The 24252-nt window shown below is 40.7% G+C and overlaps 1 protein-coding gene across 2 annotated transcripts in view; it reads right to left on the bottom strand.

The window, feature by feature from the left end:
• Positions 1 to 23836, bottom strand: part of TRPC4 (transient receptor potential cation channel subfamily C member 4) — a 207582-nt gene extending 183746 nt beyond the window's left edge. Inside the window, exon 1 of one of the 2 annotated variants that reach the window (XM_054015240.1) lies at positions 23356 to 23836. The gene's annotated coding sequence lies outside the window, so the exon portion shown is untranslated. Of the gene's footprint in view, positions 1 to 12963; positions 12984 to 23355 lie in introns of those variants that run through there. The other variant, XM_054015241.1, reaches the window with a different exon arrangement.
• Between the last annotated feature and the right edge of the window lie 416 nt (positions 23837 to 24252).

Genomic DNA, 24252 nt, shown 5'->3' with positions numbered 1-24252 from the left:
GCAGGGGTTCTCAGACTGTGAGTCAGGACCCCAAAGTGGGTCACGTCCCCATTTTAATGGGGTCGCCAAGGCTGGTGTTGGCCCTGGGCCCCAGCAAGTCTGAACTCCAAGCCCCACTGCCCAGGACTGAAGCCCAAGCCCAAGCCCTACTGATCAGGTTAGCCGGTTACATGCCCCCTGCCCAGGGCAGAAGCCCTTGGGCTTCAGATTTGTCCGTTGCCCCCTGCCCAGGGCAGCGGGGCTTGGGCGGGCTCTGTCTTTGGTCCCCCCTCCTGGGGTCATGTAGTAATTTTTGTTGTCAGAAGGGGGTCATGGTGCAATGAAGTTTGAGAACCGCTGCATTAGAGGATCTGAGAAAAGGACACTGTAGCACTCCATACAATGTAAAATGCAGAGATAATTTAAGTGTCTCATGACCATATCACCTATATTACTTTCAAATCACATAACAGTACTGGGACATAGCATACTTTACACAATTAGTGGGTTTACTTGAGATTTAGTTGCCCATGAAACCTGCAGATGTGGGTTCACAGTTCTGGATAGCCTGTTAGCTTATGGACTAATTTTTTTTTAAGTAAGTCTCCAGCCCTTTTCATTACAAAATGGAAGGTAATTGTTAGGATGGAAAGAGCATCATAGATATTTTTCCTAAAAATTACTGATTATTCGTGGTCTTCCTTGTACCCACTCAAAGTTGATCTTAGGAACTACTGAATGGAGCTGGCAGGGAATTTTCTGACAAGTTTTTTGCTGGAAAATTCCAATTAAATAAAATCAAATTTTCTCCGTTTCAAGAGGGAATTGCTTGTGAAAACCAGTGAGAGAGAGCCCCATCAGTATAACCAATAGTCTAGTGCTTAGAGCACTCACAACGAATCTGGGACATACAGGCTCAAGCTATTGGCTATACTGGGTGTGTGGAGGGGGGGTCTCACTTTTTCTGTTTTTTTTTTCTCCCACACAATTTTTTTTCAAAATGTCTAGTTAATGAAAATAAATGTCAACATTTGTCATGAGTGGAGTTCTTGTTTTCCAGCCCTGAAGCCTGTGACCGCAGCTTTTCTGAACTTTTTGGGGGCACCCTGATCAATTTATGGCCATTGGATGCTGCCTAAGCTTTCCCTGCTTTTGCTAGGGATATTGCAAGCTCTCTCCCAGATATCAGCTGTTTACCTCCAACTGAATTAGCTCCTTCATTTCATCCCCCAGTTAGACCTTTGGCCATATGGGAGGGGAAGAAGGGGCAATGGAAGAGCTGGCTTTGCTGTTAGCTGCTGGAACATTGTGGGTGAGATGGGGAGGAAGAGGAAATAGGACAGTTTCCCTATGAGATAGGAGCGAAACAGGAGGAGCATACCCAGAATGAAAGGGGACAATGACAAAAAGCAACCAGTGGGTGGGAGAGATCACGATGGTTAAAAGGAGAGCAAGAGGTTGGACCTAAGAGGTAGAAAGGATGATTTGGTGGCTAGGGCACTGAACTGGGATTCAGGAGGCCTGAATTCAATTCCTGCCTCAGCCATCATATTATATACATACAATATGATAGGGGCTAATTTAGCTACAACAAATCAGGAAAAAGATCTTGGAGACATTGTGGATAGTTCTCTGAAGATGTCCAGGCAGTGTGCAGAGGCAGTCAAAAAAGCAAACAGGATGTTAGGGATCATTTAAAAAGGGATAGAGAATAAGACTGAGAATATATTATTGCCCTTATATAAATCAATGGTACACCCACATCTCGAATACTGCGTACAGATGTGGTGGTCTCATCTCAAAAAAGATATACTGGCACTAGAAAAGGTTCAGAAAAGGGCAACTAAAACGATTAGGGGTTTGGAACGGGTCCCATATGAGGAGAGATTAAAGAGGCTAGGACTCTTCAGCTTGGAAGAGAGGAGACTAAGGGGGGATATCATAGAGGTATATAAAATCATGAGTGATGTGGAGAAAGTGGATAAGGAAAAGTTATTTACTTATTCCCATAATACAAAAAACTAGGTGTCACCAAATGAAATTAATAGGCAGCAGGTTTAAAACAAATAAAAGGAAGTTCTTCTTCACACAGCGCACAGTCAGCTTGTGGAACTCCTTACCTGAGGAGGTTGTGAAGGCTAGGACTATAACAGCGTTTAAAAGAGAACTGGATAAATTCATGGTGGTTAAGTCCATTAATGGCTATTAGCCAGGATGGGTAAGGAATGGTGTCCCTAGCCTCTGTTTGTCAGAGGGCGGAGATGGATGGAGGAGAGAGATCACTTAATCATTGCCTGTTAGGTTCACTCCCTCTGGGGCACCTGGCACTGGCACTGTGATAGACAGGATACTGGGCTAGATGGACCTTTGGTCTGACCCGGTACGGCCGTTCTTATCTTCTTATGTTCTTAAAGATTTTCTATACAGCCTTGGTCAAGTCACAGGCCCATATTTGAAGGATATTTAGAAGTTGCAACACCTAAGTCCCATTTTCAAAAGTGATATAGGCACTATGGAATCTAAGTCCCATTGACTTTCAAGGACTTTGGCTACTAAATCAGTTAGGCATTGCGGTGCTGTGCAGAGCTATGCCTTAATACCTTTAAAAATCTGGGCCTTAATCTACACTGTGCCTCAGTTGCCCATCTGTAATGCTGAGGCTAAAACCTCTCAGGTTATTGCACTGATAAAATCCATTAATGACTGTCAGGTGCTCAGATACTATAGTGATGGAGGCGGTCACACACTCTTTGTGGGAGGGACCGTCTATATGTTCTGTGTTTGTACAGTGCCTAGCGTAGTGGGTTCGGTGTCCATGACTGGGACTCCTGGATACTACCTCAGTACAAATAATAGTAGGCATTTCTAGATAGACAAATGGGAAGGGAAAAGAGGTGAAGCAATGGCTCATCTTAATGGCCTACTCATAAATCCTGAGACTGGGTCTGGGTTTATTCTCCCTTGATTTCCTGAAGAGAAGCAGAAACACTGAACTAATGGTTTAAGGATAGAGTGAGAGATGAGGATGGAGAGATAGAGAGATGTTAAAATTGTGACTTCTTTAATCACACTGTAAAGAATGAGAAACAATCCTGTATTCTGAATGGGTCAATGTCTAGTCTAACTCTACCCATTTTCACATGGGCAAATGGCTCAGTGGATTCCTACTCGATTAAATTCTGTCATACAGTCAGTAGGACTGACGGAGACATATCTTCACCAAGCTCAGCATGACAAGCTCAGGTGGGTGGAGAGTTGGCATAAACATACTGAAACATTGAAGGCTCAAGTGAATAGCAAAACTCCTTTTTAAAATTAACATGTTGGATCTGTTGTTCTAATACTGGATTGTCATGGAATATAGCAAGCAGAACTTTAATGCATTTTTTTGGAATTAAAACAATTGATTACTAGTATTAGCAAACATTTCCAGAACACAATGATTCAGGGGTTTTCATGTTGAGGAACAGAACTGTTTGATCTACATTTGAAATGGAAGAATGAGAGTTATGCTCCCAGCATTGAAATAGGCTCCCATAAACAAAATAGCAGAGATCTGATAAATGTTCCTCTCTTGTCTAAGCTTGAATGAGTCATGACCAATTACATTTCCGTTCGTGTTAACTTTCTCTCAGGAACAATTCCCAAGTTGGTTCAAGGAGAAAGGGAATCCAACTCAGAGTTATTAAACACAGAGCATGACAATTCTGATTCAACATTTCCAGGAGCAAAACCTTTACTTTTCCAAAATGAATGTATCCATCTGCAGTCAAATAAGTAATGTCTTTCCCTGACTGATCAAAAATAGCATGCCTTTCTTGAGAAGCAGTGTGGCCTAGAGGATTGAACTCTAGGGCTGAAATCTTGACTCTTATAAAGTCAATGGCAAAAATCCCATTGACTTCAGTGGGATGAGGATTTCACCCTAGGATACCAGCTGTCTAATCCCAGCTCTCTCACTGGGTCACTAAGGGTACGTCTACACTGCAAGAAAACCCTGCAGTAGTGAGTCTCAGAGCCCAGGTCAGGTGACTGGGGCTTGCGCTATGGAGCTAAAAATAGCAGTGTAGCTGTTCCCGCTTGGGCTGGAGCCCAGGCTCTGAGACCCAGCAAGTAGGGAGGGTCTTGGAGCCCAGTCTCCAGCCCAGACAGGAATGTCTATGTTGCTATTTTTAGCTCCATCGTGCCAGCTCCAGTCAGTTAACCCAGGCTCCGAGACTTGCTGCTACAGGGTTTCGTTGTTGTGTAGACACACCCTGCATGGAACAATTTGTTTAAGCTATCAAATTCCCAAACCGTAAATTGGGATAGCAATGCTTACCTCACAGAGTAAATAACAACAACAATTATGCAGCACTTTAAAATACATAGTGGTAAGAATTACTACTCCTAGCCTGAAACTGAAGTATCTTTTTCAATTTTATTTGTTCTCTTTTGCATGACTGCATTAGTTTGTTGAAATGTAGCATATTTCTCATCAGTGATCCCTATTTGAAGCCTTTCTATCTTTGTTCCTACTTGTCCTTACCCAACTTCCAAGACTCATAGCAGATCATTCTGCTTTGCTTTTGTCTTCTCCTTCCAAAGGATAGTTTGTGCAATATAGACAAAAGTATCATTAACATACTTTTGAGCATTGGCCTGCTAAACCCAGGGTTGTGAGTTCAATCCTTGAGGGGGGCCACTTGGGAATCTGGGGCAAAATCAGTACTTGGTCCTGCTAGTGAAGGCAGGGGGCTGGACTCGATGACCTTTCAAGGTCCCTTCCAGTTCTAGGAGATGGGATATCTCCATTAATTATTATTATTATACTGATATCCCCCAAATGGCAAGATTCCCATTGACTGCAGGATATTGGCTAAGATATCAAACACAGTGAATGAAGTTATAAGTATATGCATAAATCTTTGCAGCATTGGATTGCAAAAGGATATATACTAGTTCATGCATCTAGAATCACCATTTGATTGGCATAGAGCTGAACACTATGAAAATAGCTAAATTAATTAAAAATATCAGTTCAATTGAAAAATAGTTCAGCAGCTCAAGTTCATGTTTGCCTTAAAAACCAAATGTTCCTCATATGTGCTATTCACTCCACAGCCTTCTAGACAAATGCAAGATTGAGTTCAAGATTCTCTTAACATTTAAGCTCCCCGTGATCTATCTACACTGTACTAGTTCATCTTTTTATCTGATATACTTCAAACCATGCTCTTCACTTTTAAACAGCACACTGCCTGTATTCGCAATGCCTCTCTGAAATCTCATGGGCATTGTCTATTCCCTGTTGTGCTTCCTTCTATGTGATGTGTTTTATTTAAATACCTTCCTAATCTTTCTCAATTCTACAGCTGTTAATCCTCCTTTTAAATCATGCTTAATTACTATTGCTTTTAGCTTTCTTTTCTAATCAACTTTTATATCTCAAATGCAATTTGATTTATGAACTGATTAACTTGTTTATTTTTAAAAAAAATATTTTAATTTTATGAAAAGTTTTGGGAAACAATCTGCACAAGGTAAAATATTAATGTTAATTCAAATTATGCTCCTCCTGCTCCCTGGGTTTAGGGCAAACTAACTTACCACAAGAAGGGTCTTTTTGCCTTTGAATCAAAGGCTGTTTCTGACAAAAATTGAAACTAAGAAAGTCTAAGAAGACTAATGGGAGAAATGGGAGTTGCTCCTGTCATTCTTTCTTCAGATCCAACCTTTTGTCTAATTTTGACAGGCCGTAATGAGAAAATGTAATCAGTTTGCAAGCTCTTTGGAGCATGGAGCATATAATTTTTTAATCAGTAAAAAAAATATTATTATACTGAAAAGCAATAAAAATAAGAAGTTTATAAATAGTAAAAAGATTAGCTGTCAAACAATAAAGGAGACAACACACTGAGTGAATGTCTGTGAATTCTCCCTATCCAGAGACTGATCATTGAAGAAAATAATTTACTGTTACAGGACCTTGTTAAAAATATGTTTTTATGTTATTGGAAAAAATTGCAGTTGGCTTTACTTGAACTAACAATTCTATGTTCTGTGTATACTGTGTATATGATCCTTGTTTTCAATCTGCATCCCAAGTTAAACCTTTATAGCTTACTGGTCACCTCTTCATCCTCATCACATTCATCCTCAGCACCTTTTCTTTGTCTATCAGGCACAGCAAAAACGCTAACCAATCACTAATCAAAAACCAGAAGCAGATTTCTCATGAAAACTCCCAAGCCCGATTAGAGTATGGTGTCCTGCTTCCTCCAGCAGTTTTATATGATGGAGGCCATGTGCAGTTCATCTAAAAATCAAACATTTTAAGATGTTGTTGTTAGGCTTACTTACATGAATTTGATTAATTGATTGAAGAACTGTTGTACATAAAACCTTGTGGGGAATGGGGGCACTTTGTGGATAATAAAGAATGGAATCAAAGATATTGGCTTAATTCTCGGGTCAGGCCAAACAGCGCTTGCCACAGGATCTGGGGATGGGGGAGGACAAAAGTAGTTTTATATCACCTTTATTGGATCTCAGATTTTGGGGCCAGCCAGGTATAAATTACAGCAGCCTTAGGACTGCTGTAATCTAAACCTCAAGATGTCTTTGACCCCCCACAAGTTCATTCCACAAACTGGAGCTCACTGGAGATTTAATGGGGAGTAGAACTGTCTCTCTTCCCCTTAGGATTTCCCCTATACTGACAGGTAGCCATAAAAGATAACTTTATGGCCTCTGTGTGCTTGAGTGGTGAAAATGGGCCGAACTGGGGTCAAAAACGGAGTCTAAGAAAACCATTAGAATGTTTATTCTGTGTATATATACCACAGCTGGGAACTGTGTATCTTTCAAATAATTGAAAATGCCAAAAAAGTCTATGGCCTCCTAGAAGAAAATGCCAAAAAGTCTATGGCGTAGAAAGCCACAGCTTCCATTAATGTGTTATAGTGTTCAGAGCTCTTACCATAGAATTCTGTGGCATTTTCATAAGGAAATACACAAATTCAAAGAATTTAAAAAAAAAAAAAAAAAAGGACTTGATACTCCTTAATAACGTATGATTTTTAGCTTAATGTTTAAGATAAATAGATAAAAACAGAAGCAGTTAGCAGCCTTGAGTCAGAATAATTATACTGATTTTCATGGAAATTTGGTTAAGAACACATACATGTTTAACACTGGACTTTTCCAGTGCTTGCTGTTGGATTAGAGCTTTTGGGACTGAATTATTTTGTTGTGACCACCAGCCTAGAACTGATCTACTCTCTGTTGGCAATGCTATAAAAAATTCTTCAGACTGATTCCTGAATGTCTTTAAAACATGGTAAACCAGAAGAGGTAACCAAAGATTTGGTATAACAATGAGGGTATTTTAATCAGCCTTATATCAGCTCTGCCTTTTCAGTTCACAGCAAGAAAAATGTATATTAATTCTCATGGACACATTTGTAAAAAATCTTCTTGTGATTTGTGGACTTAGTTGATGCCCTCAGACACTTAAGAATCTGATTTTCCAGTGCAATCAAGTACATAGGCCTTGTCTACACTGACAAATAATACCACTTTAACTATGCCAGTATATTGAAATATTTGTATAATTAAAGTGATACAGCCCTCTAGTGTGGACACAGTTATACCAGTGTAAAGGTGTCTTATACTGGTATAACTTATTCCCTTGAGGCTGGGTCTACACTACCCGCCTGAATCGGCGGGTAGAAATCAACCTCTCCGGGATCGATTTATCGCGTCCCATCGGGATGCAACAATCGATCCCCGAATCGACGCTCTTACTCCACCAGCGGAGGTGGGAGTAAGCGCCGTCGACGGGAAGCCGCAGAGGTCGATTTTGCCGCCGTCCTCACAGTGGGGTAAGTCGGCTGCGATACGTTGAATTCAGCTATGCTATTCACGTAGCTGAATTTGCATATCTTAAATCGACTCCCCCCTGTAGTGTAGATGTAGCCAATATGAGAGTATAAAGTATACCGGCATAAGCACTCGTACTGGCATAACAATTTTGGATTAAAAAAAAAAAATCACACCCCTAACTGAATTAGTTATACCCTTACAAAAACTGTGAGTAGATTAGTCTCCAATACAGGAACGCACTTACACAAGTTTATGTCCTGTGACTTCATTTGGACTGTTCCTGTGCTGAGAGTCAAGTATATACATATGTGCTTTGTGGGACTGAGGTCAGAGAGCTTAGCACCTGGCAGGATCAAGCACTAAGTGTACATTGGTCTTGGAAGATCAGTCCTATGAAGATTAAGGACCATGCAAATTAGCCAATACTTTTAAGATAACCAATGTAAAAGATCACTGGGCACCCAAATTGCTACATGATTTCAGGGCTATGTTGTCAGGCTGTAAAGGCAATCAAGTGAGTGCTGCTCTTGAAGAAAAGTGTGTGTGCAAATGCTAAGGTAAAATTCAATGAAAAAATACTTTGATGGTCTATAAATGGAGGTATATTCAATTTTTAAAAATAGACATTCATGCATTGCCACAAAAAACTGATTTATGGAGACCTGCCAAAGGTTTTGCAGTGCAGGACTGGGTGGAATTTTTCTTAATGAACAGATCATAATGAAAAGTAACAATTATGGAAAATAGAATCTTGTTTTAAACTAAATACATTTCTAAATGATCAATAACAAGACTTTGGGCTTGATTCTTCATGCCATTACACTAGAACTACGCCACTATAAAGGTATCTTGGCTTACTGGAGTGGAGAATAAAAGCATATATATTTGTAATAAACTAATGAATTTTTGAATAAAACAGAAAATGGGTAGAACATTATTCTTCTCTCATATCTAATGGGCCAAGTTTTCGAAGGAGTAGCCTCCATTTGAGAAAATTTGAATCTGACAGATCTAGAACAAGGAAACGTTTTGTGTGATTTCATATCAGGGCACCAGAATTCCAAGTAATTTTATTGTTAGTACATGCATTTTGATCAACATTGTGATTTTATCTTTTGTAGGGTGGTTAGAGAATAAGGATAGGTGCAAATGGAAAATAAATAAATTGCTAGCTTTTTTGGGACTTTGAGAAGAGCTTTGATATGCAAGAGCAATGGAATGAATTTTGACTATAGCATCCTCAACAGTGAAATACTGTATTCTTAGACAGTAGCAAACACCATTGAGAGATTGTAAAAGAGGGGGTACTCATGGACACTAAAGGGGAAAAAAAGAAGAAACACTCAACTGTATGTGTATGAACAGATATGCTGATACCTGGGAAGAATGCAAAAAAGGATTTAGACTAAAAAAGGAACATGCACTAATGGACTATCTTATATGTATAAAACCCATGAACTGAGGTTCATCAACACCATATATGAACATGCTGTTGTTTTTCTCTGTTACCATAAGTAATATTTCACCTCATACTTCAAATTACAATCCTTAGGCCCTGATTCAGGAAAGCATCCCTATTCAGGAAAGCACTTAAGCATGTTCTTAACTTTAACCATGTGCTGAAATCCTATTGGCTTCAACACATGCTTAAAGTTAAGCATATAATTCAAATACTTTCCTAAAATCGGAGCCTCTATTACCCAATACTGCAAAATGTAGTGTATTCCTTGTTGCTCATAAAGGTTCCTTACAATGAAGTGTTTATTGATTAACATAGCCTTTAATTATACCCCTTCCGTAGGTGCAAAGGGTTTGTTTAAGGCAAGAATATTACATTTGCTCTGAGTAAATAAGAAACAGAACAAGGGAACACTAATGCAATAAGATAACTAGAGACTTGAACATGTTTAGCTCTCCTTGTACAATGTGTACCAAACTGCTATGTTAATAAAAGCAAAACAAGCCATACAAGTATGTCTATTTTGGAGCTGTCAGTAAGAATTCTCTGTGATAAATACACAAGCAGCCCTATTCTAATTTGGTGATATTACTCACAGCTGTCTTAAGCTTTTCCCACAAATCATTTATGTGGCTGTTTTGAAATGAAGGGCCCTGCTATTTTGACTTGTTTGGGGTTCTTTGTTTGTTGTTTTTTTGAAATACCATCCATTTTTTTGCCATGTTGGAAATCGTATTTTGATTTTTAGTCCGGATTTCTCATTCAACTCCAATCCACCTTGCCTTTAATCAGTATTGCCTAGTAGGAATAGTATGGAAACAGGGTGATAAACACCAGGGGAAAGCAGTGCTCCACAGCAATGCTTCTGGATAATTAAGATTTTCTGATAGGTTCAGTTGAAAGCTGTGACAAACTAATAATCCGTTTGGTAATACTCCAGAATAGACAGCTGCTTTGCAGATACACCATCTAATGGGTTCCTTGGACACATCTTCCTTATCTGTGCATTAAGGAGTATGTATTACCCACACACAGGATAACTTGGACCAGCCATATTCTTGAAGGTGAAATGGGTTGGTTCCTTTCTGAGTTTTATCGCATTGCAAAACAAATAGATGGCAATATCACTGCTTCAAGGAGCTTATGCACTATTTTTGGAGTTGACAGAATGATGAGGTGGCGGGTGACAAGAGTAATGAAGGGCAAGCGAGGAAGGTCAAGGGCAACATAAATTATTAAAGGTCTAGAAAATATCTGTGAGGGAAGAAGAGATGTCTGGAGAAGAGATGACTGACAGGGAACATGAGAACAGTTTTCAATCACATAAAAGGTTGTTATAAGGAGGAGGGAGAAAAATTGTTCTTAACCTTTGAGGATAGGACAAGCAGCAATGGTCTTAAATTGCAGCAAGGGAGGTTTAGGTTGGACATTAGGAAAAACTTCCTAACTGTCGGGGTAGTTAAGCACTGGAATAAATTGCCTAGGGAGGTTGTGGAATCTCCATCATTGGAGATTTTTAAGAGCAGGTTAGACAAACACCTGTCAGGGATGGTTTAGATAATACTTAGTCCTGCCATGAGTGCAGGGAACTGAACTAGATGACCTCTCGAGGTCCCTTCCAGTCCTATGACTCTAGAATATCAATAAGAATACATGCTTATTCAATGTAATGAATGCATAGTATGATGGAGGAAAGATGTGTTTTGGCTTGGGTTTTTTAGATAAATGGATAGAGTGAATGGGTAGACTTCAGTCCAGATTCTATCTTATGATCTGGCCTGTTTCCACCACTAACAGTAAAGGGGCTGGATTCTGGATATGTAATTAGCCCATGGAGAATTCCCCTGGTAGAAAAGAACTCCTCACTGGCATAAAGACAGCAGAACCAGTTCCTGCCTCAGCCAGCCAGCCCCCCACCCAGTTGTAGCAGCTATGTCCAGGGAGGAGAGGGAGCATGTCAGGGCTGTGGTAGTGCTCCACGCCCTATGCTGGCCCTTCAGACCATCTGTCAGGAGCCTAAGTTATAGCAATCCCTTGGTTATTCTTACTCACACTGGGGTCTGATGGGCACAGAATCAAGGAGACAACCAGCTTCTGATAGCTCCCCCACCTCTCTTCTGTACCAAATGGAACTCAGATACAGGAGAGATTTGAGTCCTTACTTAGCAAGCATATTGTAAGCACAGTGGAAAAAAAATAGACCTTCAGGAGAATTTAGAGAAGAGCTACACATTAGAAGTTTAGTTACACATGAAGATATTGCAGCAATAAACATACTGTACAATATCCAAGCTCTAAGTATTTGGTATAACTGGCTTCAATACATAAACAAATATGTTCCAACTTAAGACCATTAAGTTAAACAACCATGAATGAAAATATTTCTATTTAAGTGGAGAGACCAAAATATGGCATCACAATTGTGCTATACTAGACTTCATTTTCACTATAAAAGAAAATGTGACTAATAGTTAGAGCACATAAATTAGAATATGGATTCTATTCCTTCTTCTCCCACTGATATGCATTGAGAGACTTTAGGGAAACTGAGGCTTGACAAGACCGCCATCAGTTAAAAATGGATATAACATATGCTTTACATCAGTGTCATAAACCTTAATTATTTTATAGCACTGTAGGGTCCACTTACTAAAAAAATTCCTTTAAAATTCAAAAGTATAAGAGTTCGGACACTGGATTGGCCTTTCTGATGGGCATCTCTTTTGCTAGAAGGGTGGGAAAGTTAGCAACACTTTTCTATAGGTAGTCCCTGATTTTACACAAGGTCAGACTATCCCTCTCTATGGCACCTAGCCAGTATTTGAAGCCTCCACGCAGAATTTTTTAGCGTAAATTTTACAGCTGTGAGTACTTTGCAGGTTCAAGCACTCTATACAAATAAGTTAAATGTAAAAACCAAGCTGATTAGATCAGCATAAACAACATTTAAAATCTGATATTGTTGGCTGACTGCAGCACTGCTTGTCTTAAAGGATTATTATCCAAAATGAAAGGCTAACATTCTCTCTCCTAGTTTAAATAAAATTGTGTCTAAACAAAATGCAAATGAGATATTCTAATTCCTCTCCAACAGAGGATGCCGCAGTAGTTAGCATTCAAGCTTAACAAGAGGATTTACCTGGAAATGATCTATTAAGAACAAGCAACTCCACATAGCTAGAGATTAAAGCTAGGATATTACCACCTGAGAACCCAAAGATAATACTTTTAGCTATAACCAAGTATTCAGTGGACTAAGGTAGGTTGTAAGGGGGAAAAAAACCACTCTTGAGACCATCTGCAAAGGCTAGATGCTGCCCTCCCCCTCCACAGAAGCAGACTGAATGCAGTGTAGGTTGTGCAACTCTTCTTCCCAAGAGGCGGGATTTGAGCAGCCAGTGCAGGGTCCACCCTAGATCTGACTGGATAATGGTGGAGGGGGCAGTCCCATGGAAAATTTAGACTCTTCAGTGAGTCTGAGTACAGCTGAAAACTTTCCAGTTTGGGATATTGGGGTTTTTGATGAAAAACATCTGAAGTTTTCATAGATAGTGCATAGTCTTTGTGTTGGCACTTTGCAGAGGGGTGAATTTCACACAAACACACAGAACACCACATTTTAGTCTAGCTAATCTGTCCGCACACGAATTTTAACTCACTCTGAGAACAGATGACAGGGCGCTTGCACTGGTTTGGTATGTTGTATTCCCAATGCTGTGATTGGAAGGCCAGACCCTGCACATTTGAAGTTCAATGGGAGTTACGACGCCAGTGGGTGAGGATTCAGCGCATCCTGCAGAAGGGGACAGGACTCAGTCACTGATTTAGTTTGCCTAGGAAACAGTTGGCCTGGAAATCCCTTTCCACAGCTTGTGGATTTGTCAGCACCAACATTCTTGCTGAAAGTCTCTGTATACATATTTACTGTACGTAAGTTTTGAATCAGACACAATATGCCCCAAAATGCACACAAGACCATTGCTATTAATTTAAATCCCCTATGGAAAATGTAAGTGGGACTGTCCCACTTTTTAAAAAGGAAATGTTTTAATAAGAAAATATTTACTAACAAACAGCACTTGTATTTACAGCATTTCTGTTTTCATAGCAAGTTACCAGAAGTTTACAGCAATATAGAAGAAGATGAAATTGTCCTAGGACTAAGCTTGTGCTCTCTCTGTGGTCCAGTACACTTCTTAGATATGACACCAGTTTTCTAGTCTACTAAAGATAAAATACATGCTAAGTAGGAATGCCTTTACATTTTTCTCCCAGATGAGGACAATTAACATTCTAGTTCTTGTCCTGACCTAGAGAAATGGGTGCAACGTAGTAGGGAGATAAGGCAAAAGCCCCTAATCTCCCCACAAAAAAACAGATGGTTGTGTATATTATCCACATATCATCCAATAATTACTGACTTCCTATGGTATGTATAGCTTGACTAAGTGGAGACAGAGTTCCCAGCCCATATTCCACTCTCAGCAATGTCCTATATCCTTTACCAGTAGAAATGTAGTGGAATGGTAAAGTGGTCCCCAGGTGTCCTGGCCAACTTCCTATAATACACTGCAGATAGAGGCATCACCCTACTGATGCCACTGTCATGCAGTATGAACAAGATTGGTCAACATACCAGCTGGCTCTAGACTAGGCAGGTGATAGACTTTGTAGATCCATTGGCTGGAGTTTCTACCTGTTTTAATAAGATGGACAACAAATTGGACAAATAAGCCTTTAAAGTCACCCACATTTCACACAGCTGCTATTGTGAGCTGTTCAGTGCTGCTCTGCATAAAGCCATTTGCTTCAAAGACCTGATGCTAGGGTAAATGGATTGCACAGATGATGGCTAACAACTTGCCAACAGTGGATCTCAAACAGGCAACTGGAAGTTTATGCAATTCATGGATTCCTTCCCAGTTGACAAAGTCAACAGGGATGTCTTTTTTTTTTTTTTTTTTTTTTTTTAATCTGCATTTGGTCATATAATAGTGACTATTTCTCTTCGATGTAGATCTTGCTATTGCCATCCATGCCTTTTTCATTTTCATATTGGATAACTACAGTCTGCTCTACACATGGTTAGAGTTGAAGATCACTTGGAATCTACAGCAGATGCAGAATGTGGGAATTTATCTGCCTAAACATATTGACCATATAGTAAAAACATTATATCACTTCTCCAGACACTACATTGGTTTCTTCTTCACTTCTGGTTGCAATTCAAACTGTTGGGCTCATTCTTTAAAACCCTACATGGCTACCTAAAAGACTTCCCCTCTCTCTCTGTCCAAATGTACTGACATGAAGATAGAGATATCCAATTCGCTTGAGTTCACAGCCTCCAGATTTTAATATTTGACAGCTGGTTGAGGTGGTTTTCAGTGTAGGGCCTTTGATTGTGGAATTCACTACCAATTCCTTGGTCTGACAGAACCCAAGTATGCTGGGCATCATACTAAGTAGCACAGCCATCTGTTTTCCTGAGCCATTCACTAGGAGTGGGAGCAGATGAAATGAGTATCATGTTTATTTGGATTCAAGGGTGGAGATTTTATTTTTGTTGGTTCTTCAAATTGATACTTGGAACTTCCTGGTTTTTAAAAGTTGTACATGGATGATGGGCACTGTCACCAATGGGGTGCCTCCTTCTCGCTGTTCTGGTGAGGAGTTCCATCCAGGTCCAGCACCCCAGTCTGTCACTCATTCGTGCATCCCCCTGCCTCTCTCTCTCCCTCTCTCTCTCTCAGTGACTCAGGGTCCTCTCTCTTCATTGGATTGGCCCCTCATCCAGGTCACCTGTGTGTTAATCCCTTCTGGGGGTTATCAAAGTCTGTCCATCCAAAAATGGTAGTTTTCTCCCTCACTGCCAGCACTGTGCCACTTCCCCAGTGGCTGGTAGGGTAACCTGGGCCCACTCTCTACTCCAGGTTCCACCTCTGGGACCCTCTAATCAGGAACCAATGTCTGTACCATCTAAACCTTGCTGCCATTTCCCTAAGCCCTGCCCCTAGATTTCCTTCCTTTCCTCTCTACTGTCCAGAGCCCTCACTGTGGCCTCCTTCTGCTGCCAGCTTCCTGGCTTTATACTAGCCACTTCTGTTTCTTCTCAGCTGGGTTCCATCATCATTCAGGCCACCTCATCTGTGGCTTATCTGAGCAATTGGCCACTTCTCAGCCTCATCAACCCCTTCTAGGCTAGTGTGAGGGTGAACACCCCATCACAGGCAAATTTTCAGAAACTGAAAACCAAGAAAACTCATGCCCACTTTTTGGTTTAGGCCCACTATATGGCCTGCAGCAGGTTTGAGAGCATGCAGACGGTGCATAACCATAAAAGTTGGCCAATCAGGGCTACTTAAGCACAGAATATCCTTGTGACTTTGCTCCGTGGGGCACAACTATTTGTTCACTAGACTTGGTAAGCCAATGGTCTGCTTCTTGAGATGTACATAATGTGTCCCCTGAATAACTTTGTCTGAGGTTTGGACCTTAGAGAATGTGGGGAGGAAAGAGAGAGTTGAGTTTTAAGTGTGACCCCACAGTTACAAACAATGGGTGAAATTCCCTTTCACTGGAACTGCAGCTCTCAAAGGTTGGGAAGGGAAGGGATGAACCGCAGGTCTGAACCCCGGCTCTAGGCTGCAGTAGTGATAGATTCTATCTCCCCAGCTGCTCTGCACCCACGCACATACAGCCTGGATACTCTGGTTTTATGCAAGTGGAATCAGTTTTGCTTAGTGGATGTAAACAGGAGATCTGGAACTACGGTTGTTTTTGGCAGTGCTCCTCCTGCTCACTCAGCAGATCCACTTTTGCATGTAAGATATTTGGCTGACCGTTGAAATAAAAGCAACAAGTTTACTTGATCAAAGTTAGGGTTGAGAACGAGGAATCACTTAAGTATCCAGGGATATCTCCAGCTATCATTCATGTAAACACGAGAGTAAAGGCAAATAGGGAGAAAATGATGGAAAGGGTGAAGATGAAAGAGCAGAGGCCAAAGAAATTGAACCTTCTGGGAAACCATAGAGGTGATATCTTGGGATGGAGAAGTCACCACTAGACACTAAAAGAACAGTTAGATCACAGGGAAGATCACCACAAGGATGGAGCCAGTCCAGAGAATGGAGTGCTGTGGCCTCATAGACTCTACCACAGAAAAGGCTAATTAAAAAAATCATATTTATAAGTTTCCCATTCATTACCATAGTATTTGAGCACCTAATTCTGTATACCATAGACGCAGGGAGATATTTTCAGACAAGTTTAGCCTGCCGGGCTCTAGGAATTATTTTGGGGAAGTTCTCTGGCCCGTGTTATACAGGAGGTCAGACTAGATTATCACAATTGTCCCTTCTGGGCTTGGAAATCTATAAATCTATGAACCCAGGAATCTTCCACAGCTTCTGGGCTCACAGATGTAGAGGTTAGCTTTGCCTGGCTCAGGCTCTTGAACATTTGACATAAGAAAAATTAAACCCAGCAAATTTTCAGAAGCTCTTTTTCCAAAATTTACTTTCAAAATAATTTGGAAATAAAGACAAATCTAATTTTATACGTACTTATTCTGTGACATTTTTAGCACACCTCTTGTTCTATTTAAATAAGAAATACATTTTTTAAAAGTAGAGGCAGCACTTCTGGAATTTTAAGCTGTGAAATGATCTACAGAAGGTATATTAGTTACTTTTTTTTCTATGCAGCATACTGACAATCTTTCATTACCTTGTAAACCTTGCTGTGCAAAGCATTTAACTCCTATTTTCATGCTTTCTTACCTTACCAGTTTCAAATTGCATTAGTCAGACATTTAATGTACCTAGAAAGGATTTCTCCCTGGATGTCCATTTATTTTTTTTTTACAAAAAAGTAGCTTTAATTTATTAGCCCTTTGTGTGTGGTCAGTTTTTAGAGCCTTTTTATTTACAGTGTATTAAACCACAAGGAATTGTTCAGCAATATCATATCTCAATAACACTTGGATACTGGCATATAGCTTTTGAATATAATCAAAATCTATGTTAAATCACTCAGATCAGAACTAAGGGCAGAATTCTGTCTTTCCTCTGCCTCAATGAGTCTAGGGCTTTTTTAAAAAAATAGATTGATTTTTAATACCATACAGTGATGCAAAATATGGCTACAAAGGGGTGAATTAAAAGCAAATTTTCATCTTAATTCTAAATCATCTTGCTTTTAGTCATTTTAAAACTTATGGCTGATGAAACAGCTATATTGTAAACTAACATAGCTTGGATTTGAAGTCACATAGAAGATCAGAGATAACAGTATGCCTGACAATAAATAAAGCCATTATGTGCTCTAGTCTGAGTAGAAAAACTGCTGTGAATGCCTCCCCTCTCCATTCTTGTTTACTTTGTCTCAAAATATGCTATAAATAAGCCTTTTCTAGCTGCTTCCATGTTGTCTTTTCAGATCCAGTGCAAATCTGTTTCTTTTTTAAATTAACATTTGAAAAGGGAATGTAGCCCTGAGGAAGTGAGGGAATAATAGCACAGCCTATCTGGTCAGGCGTGGCAGAGGCTGGTGCTATGCAGGACTTTCCCTATTGTTTTGCCAGTACACGCCAATCCTGACCTGCAGCACTTCAGCTTCACCATTCCTGTGTATCTCCCTAGAAGAGGCTGCCAAACTGCATAGTGTTTTGGGGATAGAGACAAATCTCCACAGGTGTTGGATGAGACAAACTCACTTTTTACTTGTCACCTAAATTAGGATTTAAACAGATCTCTCTGGAACAGAGAGGTTAGTACTTTAGCTCTCTGGGCCACATAGCTTCTTCTACAAGTCACCTTGAACAAGTACTTGATGGGTTGGCCTGAGTGGTCGAACGCAAACTAACCTTTATTAAAAAGGGAGTGCTATTGCTCACTGATCATGTGTGTATTAACAGGCAACGTATTTTGGCCCTGGCATATTCAAAGTGATGGTCACAATCCTGCCAAGTGAGGAGTGTGGTCCTAGCAGTGTTGAGCCCTACGTAGGAAGAGGTACTGAGGGTCTGAATGCTTTCTTCATGGACTGTCTTCTAAAAAGGAGGACCAGCTACTAGAAGAAATGGTGTCAGCATCAATAGAAGGAGAGTACGGTTGAATTTAAGAGACATCCATCCGTATGTTTTGATTGTCTTTGAAGTAATCTCTCTGTTTGACAGTCTGAACAGAAAGGAAAGCTATGGGGAAAAAGAGAGCAATAATTCTGTCTTAGGGCCCCATCCTACAACCATAAGAAGTTTTGCCAATGTCTTCCATGGATGGGGAATAGAGCCCTTAAATTATTTTGGTGATGAAACCTAGGGTCCAATCCTTCCTTTTGCCTCAGTAAGGTCTACAGGATCAGATCTTAAGAGTTATCCATCTTTCTTGAGTATTTCCAAGGCACCAATCACTGTGATATCCAGCTGATCTTTCTTCACAGAAAACTGGCTGCTGTGGTGGATAGTGCTATATTATACAAAATCTGGATATATTGTGTAGGCAAGTTTGTTCAAACTATTCAGGTCCATTCTTTTCATAAAGGAATCAATCTAGGAAGTGAAATGTCCCTTACCACTAGAGTATTTAAGTTCCTGATGAAGCCGCCTCTAATAATTTTCTTTTTTTGTATTGGGATGTAGGACCTACATTAAATAAGAACAGCAATACTGGGTCAGACTAATTGTCCATTTAACCCAGTATCCTGTCTTCTGACAGTGGCCAATGCCAGGTACTTCAGAGGGAATGAACAGAACAGGTAATCATCAAGTGATCCATCATCTGTTGCCCATTCCTAGATTCTGGCAAACAGAGGCTAGGGACATCACCTCTGTCCATCCTGGCTAATAGCCATTCATGGACCTATCCAGTGATGAGCTGCCAGAATGTTAATAACCAGTTCCCTACTGGGTCTTCAGCGGCAGGTCCTTCACTCACTCCAAGTTTTTGGCGGCACATCCTTCAGTGCCGCCGAAGACCTGGAACAAGTGAACGACCCGCCACCAAAGTGCCAACGACGACCCGGTAGGGAACCGGTTATTAAGCACTGCCTGGTGAGTACAAGCCTGAGACCCCCCATCCTAACTGCCCCTCCAGGGCTCTACCCCCTACCCAACTCGCCCTGCTCCCTGTCCCCTGACTGCCCCGACCCCATTCACCACCACCCTGACAGACCCCTGGAGCTCCCATGCCTACCCAATGCCCCCGCATTCCCCATCCCCTGACACCCCCCCCCAGAATCTCCGTCCCCTCCAACCACTCCCTGTCCCTTATCCAACCCCTCCTCCCAGCCCCGACCCAGCTCCCTTACCATGCTGCTCAGGGCAGCGTGTATGGGTGCCACGTGGCCCACTGGAGCTCGCAGCCCCACCCCCTTACCATGCCGCTCAAAGCGGCAGGAGCTGCAGAGCTGCCCAGGAGCGGTCCAGAGTGCTGGCGCCAGCGGCGTGGCACGCTGAGGCTCTGCGAGAGGGGAGAAGTGGGGGGGAGGGGCCAGGGGAGCCTCCCCAGCCGGGAGCTCAGGCGGGCCGGACAGGATGGTCCCACGGGCCGGAGTTTGCCCACCCCTTTAACCACCAGTTCTAAACCAGCTTCTAAATTTAATAACCAGTTCACGTGAACCGGTGCGAACCGGCACCAGCTCACCACTGAACCTATCCGCCATGAACTTATCTAATTCTTTTTTGAACCCAGTTATACTCTTGGCCTTCACAACATCCTATGGCAAAGAATTCCACAGGTTGACTGTGCGTTGTGTGAAGAAATACTTTCTTTTGTTTGTTTTAACCTGCTGCCTTTGAATTTCATTCAATGACCCCTAGTTCTTGTGTTATGAGAAGGAGTAAATAACACTTCCTTATTTACTTTCTCCACACCCATCATGATTTTATAGACCTCTATTATATCCCACCTTAGCTGTCTCTTTTCCAAGCTGAAAAGTCCCATTCTTATTAATCTCTCCTCATTTGGAAGCTGTTCCATACCCCATCATCATTTTTGTTGCCCTTTTCTGTACCTTTTCCAATTACAATATATTTTCTGAGATGGGGTGACCACATCTGCACACAGTATTCAAGATGTGGGCATACCATGGATTTATATAGATGCAATATGATATTTTCTGTCTTATTATCTATCCCTTCCCTAATGATTCCCCACATTCTGTTAGCTTTTTTGACTGCCACTGCACATTGAGTGGATGTTTTCAAAGAACTATCCACAATGACACCAAGATCTATTTCTTGAGTGATAACAGCTAATTTAGACCCCATCATTTTTTATGTATAGTTGGGATTATGTTTTCCAATGTGCATTACTTTGCATTTATCAACATTGAATTTCATCTGCCATTTTGTTGCCCAGTCACCCATTTTCGTGAGATCCCTTTGTAACTTTTTTCAGGCGGCTTTGGACTTAACCATCTTGAGTAGTGTTTTATCATCTGCAAATTTTACCCCTTTTTCCAGATTATGAATATGTTGAATAGGACTGGTCCCAATACAAACCCCTGTGGGACATCACTATTTAGCTCTCTCCATTCTGAAAACTGACCATTTATTCCTACCCTTTTCCCCCTATCTTTTAACCAGTTACTGATCCATGAGAGGACCTTCCCTCTTATCCCATGACAGTTTACTTTGCTTATGAGCCTTTAGTAAGGGACCTTTTCAAAGGCTTTCTGAAAATTTAAGTACACTATATCCACTGCATCCCCCTTGTCCACATGCTTATTGACCGCCTCAAAGAATTCTAGTAGATTGGTGAGGCATGATTTCCCTTTATAAAAATCATGTTGACTCTTCCCCAACAAATCATGTTCATCTATGTATCTGATAATTCTGTTCTTTACTATAGTTTCAAGAAATTGCCTAGTACTTAATTTAGGCGTACCGGCCTGTAATTGCCATGATCTCCTCTGGAGTCTTTTTAAAAAATTGGCATCACATTAGCTATCCTCCAGTCATCTGGTACAGAAGCTTATTTAAATGATAGGTTACAGATGACAGTTAGTAGTTCTGCAATTTCACATTTGAGTTCCTTCAGAACTCTTGGGTGAATACCATCTGGTCCTGGTGACTTATTACTGTTTAATTGTATACATGCTATATTATATAGAGTTTATGTGGATGCATTTATCATAACTAAACCAGATGTTAATTTCATCCTTCTCTGAATATATTGTCTGAACTTTGTTTTATGGTCTCTTTTCTTTTAAATTTTTAGACGTGCCTACTAACCAGAAAGCATTTTGGAGTAGCATTTCTATTTACTTCTAGCTAGAAGGTATTTTAGTTCAGGAAGAACTGGCATTACTTCTTTTATGAGGCAACTTTGGATAAATATAAATTTCAGTTGCCATGCTAACATGGGCTCACTCAATTGATGCCAGTAAAACAAAAAAAAAATTTAGTGACACTGCCTTGTAAAATATAATAATAATACAACAACAAAGCTGCAGGTCTTGCCAATCGCAGTGGATTTTACAATTCAACCCTTACTTAGTATATATTTTCTGTCAGTGTTTGTTTAAGGTTCCAGAACATCAACTGCTTCTTTTCAACAGGATTATGACTACTGTAAAATAGCCAAAATATTCAGGAGCTTGAAAATGTAAATTCAATGCACGGGTGAATTCCTTCAGTCAGTTTGTTTACCATATAAGTCATTCTCAGGCTCATTTTCATCATGTTCATTTGCCATCAACCTCACACTCCTTCCACCAGATTCTCTTTATGTTTTTTTCAGGATTTTGTAGTAGCAATGGTTAGTAGGGAAATTGTAAATTAAAAAAACAAAACAATACTTTAATGTTGAAAAAATACAAGATGTACATGAAATTTGCTGCACTTAGTGTGTAGCTGTTCCCCATCCACTTTGATTTTCAGAATTGAAACAATGTTTAACTTCACAATGACAGGACACATAGGAAAGCTGATATGTCAAAGCTTCAGAGACAGATCAGGGGAAAGAAACACTATTTTAAATAAGTAACTCTTCCTGATAGCAAGTTGATAGCAGGATAAAGAAACAGCCCGCAGAGTTGCTACTGTCTGGTAAATTACATCCTAATAAAACTCCATTGTGAGATCCCCATGCTTTTAGCTGATAAATTATTATTAGAACGCTTATCACTTATCCTTTCCTACATGAAAATACACTGTTATTCAAGTGCTGCAGTTTTATTACATCATAGTTTCAGAAAGTTCAGTATTCCTAACAAAAGAAAAATGTCCTATCAATGGCTGTACAGCTGCCTTCCAAGCGGTTGAGTGTTAGCAATTACAAGGCTGGTAACCCATGAAAAAATATTTTGCTATAGCATGATAGTTGTCATAATCAAACACTATACCTGGAGGGAGGGGAGGACCAATTCTTTTTTCTGAAAGCGCTGTCTTTTATGTACCTCTGTAGCCAAATAATAATATATGGGTGTAAAATTCAAAATCTAAAATGAGACAAAGGTGATTCCTGATACAGTCTGAGCCCTCACCTGAACAGCTGTGGGTCACGGTCACTTAGCTGCTCTCCGCTATACTTTAAAGGCAAACTCACGCTAACTCTACAACCAGTCTTCTGTCCAGTTAAACAGCTTCACTCGCCTCCCTGAAAGCACCGTCTCAAAGAATTAGCCTTTTGCATAAATCCTTTGGTTTACATTACAAGAATCGCAAACACACCCACCCAATTCTATTGTCTACTCGCTACTTCTGAGCCATCTAGTCGGCGTCACAAAACTATTTCCCTTCAGTTTTTTTTCATATACTCAGTTGTCCTGCAGGTGTCAGACTTCGCTTGCAATAACCCAAACGATGGCACTGTCTACAATGTCAACAATTAAACTGATTGCGATAAAAAAAAAAATCCACGTTTATTATGTAAAGGGGAAAAATCTAAATGTTACTTAATGCTAGGTCCAAAAGGATACAAAACCCCTGTAGTCACCGTGGGCAAAAGTTGGTTAATTCCAGTAATTGGTGGCGTCTCTTAAGAGGAACAACAATAAAACCAAAGCGTCAAGAAGAAAATATTCCAAAATGGGTGAGAACTTACTTGGTTTATATGCATGCGTTGCTATCCAGCGTTTTTACTTCAACTGTTATCAGGGCACATTTCAATTCCATTTATAAATTAAATCCGTTTAGGATTTTTTTTTCCAGTCGCCCACCTCATCCACTTTTCCCCATGTCTATGTTATTCTCTTCATCTTTCAGACACTCTCCCTCAATTCAGGTGGTCTTCAACACTTCCAGCCAAGGAGACAGCGCCTGTAGCTTCGCTTTAGTGCAACAGATGAGTGGCAAATTCCTCCCTGGCTGTTTATTGTGGCGTCTCATTCCTCTTCCTGAGTATCCCATGCCGACTGCAAAAAGTAACAATCCCTCTCCATGAAATGTTTCCTGTTGGAAGAGAAACTGCGAGGCATGAACATCAGAGGGAAAAGAACACAAATAAGCTGAAGTTGATGCTTTCCTGCCCAGGAGATCCGCTCTCCGGTATTAAGGCACCTCTTGCACAGAAGAGATACCTCGCATCTAAGCCTTGGATTGTCTTGCGCGCTGGTTTGTTCTGTCAGCTTCTCCGCACGATCAGTTCTGTCTGTCTTTCCCTCCCTGGTGTGTGGCTGAGCCGCTTCTCCTAGGGACTTTTTTCTTTTGGTCTGGTGGGGAGGCACAGTAAATACCTAAAAGCGCCGCCTGCAGGATCATCAGGGGATAGTCCCCACAGAGGAGCAAAACCAGCTTTCTGCAGGCTCCGTTCCAATGGAACACAGGGTGCAGGTGGCCTCTTTGCTGGTAGCCTCAGCCACCCTCCTCCTAGAGAAATTCCTCGCCAGTTTGACGTGACCTTTTCCTTCCTTTTGAAAATGTTTTAGGCTGATTTTTTTATTTTTGATTTTCTATAAAACGTCCAAGAGCACGTGTGTCCCTAGGGTGAAGTCAGGCGTGA

This window comes from Malaclemys terrapin, chromosome 1 (assembly GCF_027887155.1).
Source record: "Malaclemys terrapin pileata isolate rMalTer1 chromosome 1, rMalTer1.hap1, whole genome shotgun sequence".
Classification (NCBI taxonomy): Eukaryota; Metazoa; Chordata; order Testudines; family Emydidae; genus Malaclemys; species Malaclemys terrapin.
The sequence above is the reverse complement of the archived record's forward strand: the minus strand, read 5'-3'. Positions and strand labels throughout refer to the sequence as shown.